Source organism: Mytilus galloprovincialis, chromosome 6 (genome assembly GCF_965363235.1).
Source record: "Mytilus galloprovincialis chromosome 6, xbMytGall1.hap1.1, whole genome shotgun sequence".
Taxonomy (NCBI): domain Eukaryota; kingdom Metazoa; phylum Mollusca; class Bivalvia; order Mytilida; family Mytilidae; genus Mytilus; species Mytilus galloprovincialis.
Window position 1 is genome coordinate 25303402 of NC_134843.1, and position 6000 is coordinate 25309401.

Below are 6000 nucleotides of genomic sequence, written 5' to 3' on the forward strand. Positions count from 1 at the left end.
CCCTCTTCATGGTTCATTGACTTTGAAACTTTTACATAGTTTACAAGTTAATGTTTGTGTTTAGGTTTGGGAACGACTTATAATAAGTCAATGGTATTTGGTATGCAGTTGTATTAGCATTGGCACATCTCATTTACATGGAGATTGTTTAGCCATGTAACTCAGTCATGGTTCATTGACTTTGAATATTTGCATAACTTGTGTAAGATGTTAAAGTATTGCTATTTTGATTTCAACATTTGCATAATCAAAATTACAAAAAGGCAAGACATATCTCTGTGATAACAGTTTATTTTTAAATACCAACTAGTTACAAGAAATTTTAGATCCATGCCTTAATGTGCCTTTAAAAGGGGAATTGAATATAACAAACAGAAGTTCTACATGCTATTGTTTGTATGGATATGAATACAGCATGCACATTTACATGATATTAGTGTATGTTGATATATGTTCTATAGTATAATTACTATTTATATGTGTTTTTATACGACCGCAAAAATTTTAATTTTTTAGTCGTATATTGCTATCACGTTAGCGTCGTCGTTGTCCTGCGTCGTCTTGCGTCGTCGTCGTCTGAATACTTTAAGTTTTCGCACTCTAACTTTAGTAAAAGTGAATAGAAATCTATGAAATTTTAACACAAGGTTTATAACCATAAAAGGAAGGTTGGGATTGATTTTGGGAGTTTTGGTCCCAAAATTTTAGGAATTAAGGGCCAAAAAGGGCCCAAATAAGCATTTTCTTGGTTTTTGCACTATAACTTTAGTTTAAGTAAATAGAAATCTATGAAATTTTGACACAAGGTTTATGACCACAAAAGGAAGGTTGGGATTGATTTTGGGAGTTTTGGTTCCAACAGTTTAGGAATTAGGAGCCAAAAAAGGGCCCAAATAAGCATTATTCTTGGTTTTCGCACAATAACTTTAGTATAAGTAAATAGAAATCAATGAAATTTAAACACAAGGTTTATGACCACAAAAGGAAGGTTGGGATTGATTTTGGGAGGTGAGGTCTGAACCGTTTAGGAATTAGGGGCCAAAAAGGGGCCCAAGTAAGCATTATTCTTGGTTTTCGCACCATAACTTTAGTATAAGTAAATAGAAATCTTTGAAATTTAAACACAAGGTTTATTACCATAAAAGGAACGTTGGGTTTGATTTTGGGAGTTTTGGTCCCAACAGTTTAGGAATAAGGGGCCCAAAGGGTCCAAAATTGAACTTTGTTTGATTTCATCAAAAATTGAATAATTGGGGTTCTTTGATATGCCGGACCTAACTGTGTATGTAGATTCTTAATTTTTGGTCCCGTTTTCCAATTGGTCTACATTAAGGTCCAAAGGGTCCAAAATTAAACTTAGTTTGATTTTAACAAAAATTGAATCCTTGGGGTTCTTTGATATGCTGAATCTAAAAATGTACTTAGATTTTTGATTATTGGCCCAGTTTTCAAGTTGGTCCAAATCGGGGTCCAAAATTAAACTTTGTTTGATTTCATCAAAAATTGAATAATTGGGGTTCTTTGATATGCCAAATCTAACTGTGTATGTAGATTCTTAATTTTTAGTCCCGTTTTCAAATTGGTCTACATTAAATACCAAAGGGTCCAAAATTAAACTAAGTTTGATTTTAACAAAAATTGAAGTCTTTGGCTTTTTTGATATGCTGAATTTAATCATGTACTTAGATTTTTGATTATGGGCCCAGTTTTCAAGTTGGTTCAAATCAGGATCCAAAATTATTATATTAAGTATTGTGCAATAGCAAGAAATTTTCAATTGCACAGTATTCAGCAATAGCAAGAAATCTTCAATTGCACAGTATTGTGCAATAGCAAGAAATTTTCAATTGCACAGTATTGTGCAATAGCAAGAAATCTTCAATTGCACAGCATTGTGCAATAGCAAATATTTTCAATTGCATAGTATTGCACAATAGCAAGAAATATCTAATTGCACAATATTGTGCAATAGCAAGAAATTTTCAATTGATTGGAGTTATCTTTCTTTGTCCAGAATAGTAGTTGAATCAACTTAAATCATTGTTTTATGCAATATACAATGTATATTCACTTTTACTACCAACTGATAAATAAAAACAATCTTTACCATTCAGTGATAACAAGCACTTTTTGTTACATTTTAATAATTTATGATGTATTTAAATGAGTAGTTATTGTTGCAAACTCCATTAGAAATTTGAATTGAGATCAGTTTTGAAAAAAGGGAAAGGGGGATGTGAAAAAAAAATGGTGGGGGGGGGGGGTTAAATTTTTCTCATTTCAGATTTCATAAATAAAAAGAAAATTTCTTCAAACATTTTTTTGAGAGGATTAATATTCAACAGCATAGTGATTGCTCAAAGGCAAAAAAATTATTTCAAGTTCATTAGACCACATTCATTCTGTGTCCAAAACCTATGCTGTGTTAACTATTTAATCACAATCCAAATTTAGAGCTGAATCCAGCTTGAATGTTGTGTCCATACTTGCCCCAACCTTTCAGGGTTCAACCTCTGTGGTCGTATAAAGCTGTGCCCTGCGGAGCATCTGGTTGTTAATGTATTTATTGAAGGTTTGTGATATATACTCCTATGTCCATGACACAAACTATTGTTTATTGATTATCCAAATCCATGCTTTAATTTATTAATATTATTATTACTTTTTATTGTTATGATGTTTTTGATGTTACAGATTTGAACATTGTGTCAAAAAGAACTGTAGATCCATAAAACTTGTTATGAACTTTATCTTGGCTAATTTGAGAGAGTTTTTACTAAAAAGAACTCTCAAAATCAACAACTATGTTTTTAGCTAAAAACATTTAAAAAAAGACCACCATGTGTTGCAAGACAATGCTTTTTTAGCTCACCTGGCCCAAAGGGCCAAGTGAGCTTTTCTCATCACTTGGCGTCCGGCGTCCGGCGTCCATCACTTTGCTTCTGTCGTCGTCCGTCGTCGTTAACTTTTACAAAAATCTTCTCCTCTGAAACTACTGGGTCAAATTTTACCACACTTGGCCACAATCATCATTGTGGTATCTAGTTTAAAAAATGTGTCCGGTCACCCGGCCAACCAACCAAGATGGCCGCCATGGCTAAAAATAGAACATAGGGGTAAAATGCAGTTTTTGGCTTATAACTCAAAAACCAAAGCATCTAGAGCAAATCTGACATTGGGTAAAATTGTTTATCAGGTCAAGATCTATCTGCCCTGAAATTTTCAGATGAATCGGACAACCTGTTATTGGGTTGCTGCCCCTGAATTGGTAATTTTAAAGAAATTTTGCTGTTTTTGGTTATTATCTTGAATATTATTATAGCTAGAGATAAACTGTAAACAGCAATAATGTTCAACAAAGTAAGATTTACAAATAAGTCAACTTGACCGAAATGGTCAGTTGACCCCTTTAGGAGTAATTGTCCTTTATATATTTTTAACCATTTTTCGTAAATCTTAGTAATCTTTTACAAAAATCTTCTCCTCTGAAACTACTGGTCCAAATTAATCGAAACTTTGCCACAATCATCTTTGGGGTATCTTGTTTAAAAAATGTGTCCAGTGACTCGTCCAACAAACCAAGATGGCCGCCATGGCTAAAAATAGAACATGACGTGAGGTAAAATTGTTTATCAGGTCAAGATCTATCTGCCCTGAAATTTTCAAATGAATCGGACAACCTGTTGTTAGGTTGCTGCCCCTGAATTGGTAATTTTAAGGAAATTTTGCTGTTTTCTGTTATTATCTTGAATATTATTTTAGATAGAGATAAACTGTAAACAGCAATAATGTACAGCAAAATAAGACCTAAAAATAAGTCAACATGACTAAAATGGTCAATTGACCCCCTAAGGAGTTATTGTCCTTTATAGTAAATTTTTAACAATTTTCATAAAATTTGTAAATTTTTACTAACATTTTTTACTGAAACTACTGGGCCAAGTTCATTATAGATAGAGATAATTGTAAGCAGCAAGAATGTTCAGTAAAGTAAGATGTACAAACACATCATCATCACCAAAACACAATTTTGTCATGAATCCATTTTCTTCCTTTGTTTAATATTCACATAGACCAAGGTGAGCGACACCTAGTTTTAATATTTAATTTTTAGATTTTTTCACACACACAAATAGTTTAGTTTAATTTTATTGAAGTAAAAAGACTCAAAAACCATCAGAAGAATTACAAATTTCACATACAAATATGATGTGAAGGGCATAGCAGATGATTTATTAAATGAATTGTTTTTAAAACACCAATTTTTTGCACTTTCTTTTTAAACCAAAATATGAATAAAAATTGGTTCAACCCCATTGCATATTTTATTTGGTAACACATGCGTTTTCTCATTCTCAATATCTCCCTCTTTATAGAAGAAAAGGTATCAATAAACTTCCTTGTGAAATTAGTATTCTAGTGTTTATCATCTATAATATCTAGTCATAATACTTTCTTACATATCTCAATTTTTTCTTGTGTTTGCATGTAAAGTTGATCCATAGGTATAATTTAGAAATTCTATTGTACAATTATATGTTATTGTTATTGTATCAGTTTGTGTGTAAATTTTATTCTACCATTTTGTGTGTTAAATATATTGCATACCTTCCATCTGTCACTATTTGCGGGGGATTTCCCTCATGGAGACTCCCAAATGGAAATTTTAAAAGAGCAAATTGGTCCCCAATTTTAAACAAAACAATTGATTTTACAGTAGCTATAGGCTTGTAAAAGTATGAAGAAGCCAAAAAACAACATTAAAATATATTTGAAGGCCCCTTGAAGGTTTTGTAGAACAATAATAGCCAATGTGAATGTAAAACCCCCATGGGCATTTTGAAAAGTTGGCAGGTATGTTATTGTGTTTTGGGACCATTTCATGTTTGTGATTGCAGCTTTATATTTGTAGTTACATACATGTACCAAACAATATTGATGCATTTATTAATACTATACTTAATTTTTGTAAATTAAAAGTAATTTTTGAAGCGTTATACCTTAATCCTCTCACCAGTGATATTTTTACTGAGATTTTTTAACTTTAAGAAACATGATTTTATTAGAAAAAGGCCATTTTTGAAGAAGATATTTAAAATTTCAAAGATGTTATGCTGTATTTCAAATATATTGCATGATGACTTCTTTATGATTGGTTTATGAAGTTGAAAATTATTTATTTAAAGAATTTAAAATTTACACTTTGTATTAATCTGCTATATGATTTATCACTTCTTTTGAAAAATTAATAGCCTGTTCATGCTTTGTTTCATTTAAAATTTTTCGATTGAGATATATCTTCATCTATCAATTGCAATTTTCATTTTGAATACACACTGGTAAATAAATTCATAATTATTATTATTTCTTAAAGACTTTTAAAAGCTTTTTAACATTTCTGCTCACTCCTTACATTCACCCGTGTGAGAAATAAGCAAGATTACTTTTCCACTAAAATTATGGGTTTTATTCGATAAACAATTTCATACAAAAAAAGTGTATCCTTCATATCGTTCTCTTTTTTAAGTGAATTGTATATCTAGATTCAAAGTGCTTATGCCGCGTAAAGCAACCAACAATCAATCAATCTAGATTCAAAATAGTGAATTAAGGAATATCTTGTTATTTTCAATGTTAGTATCTTGAATAAATCTCAAATGAACTATTAAGTGTACAATGCTTCTTTCTCTGTTGGTTTTTCTGTGAAGTTAGGGAATTTTTAAACTGATGAGTTTTTTGAAGATCTGTATTGATTTATAAAGTAAATTCACATGTAAAATTGAATGCAAGTGTTAATGTTTAAAAGACTATTTATTGATGTATAAGTCTTTGTTATTTATTTATTATTTTTCATATTGTGTGTGTGTTGATTTTGTGTTACCATGTTATCAGAATATGAAGAAAAATAGTCTTTGTTTCTTAATGATTCTTGGGCATTATAAAGTGGGTAGGTGGGTATAATGGTTTGCCTCATTCTGTATACTGATTTTCTTTGATTTA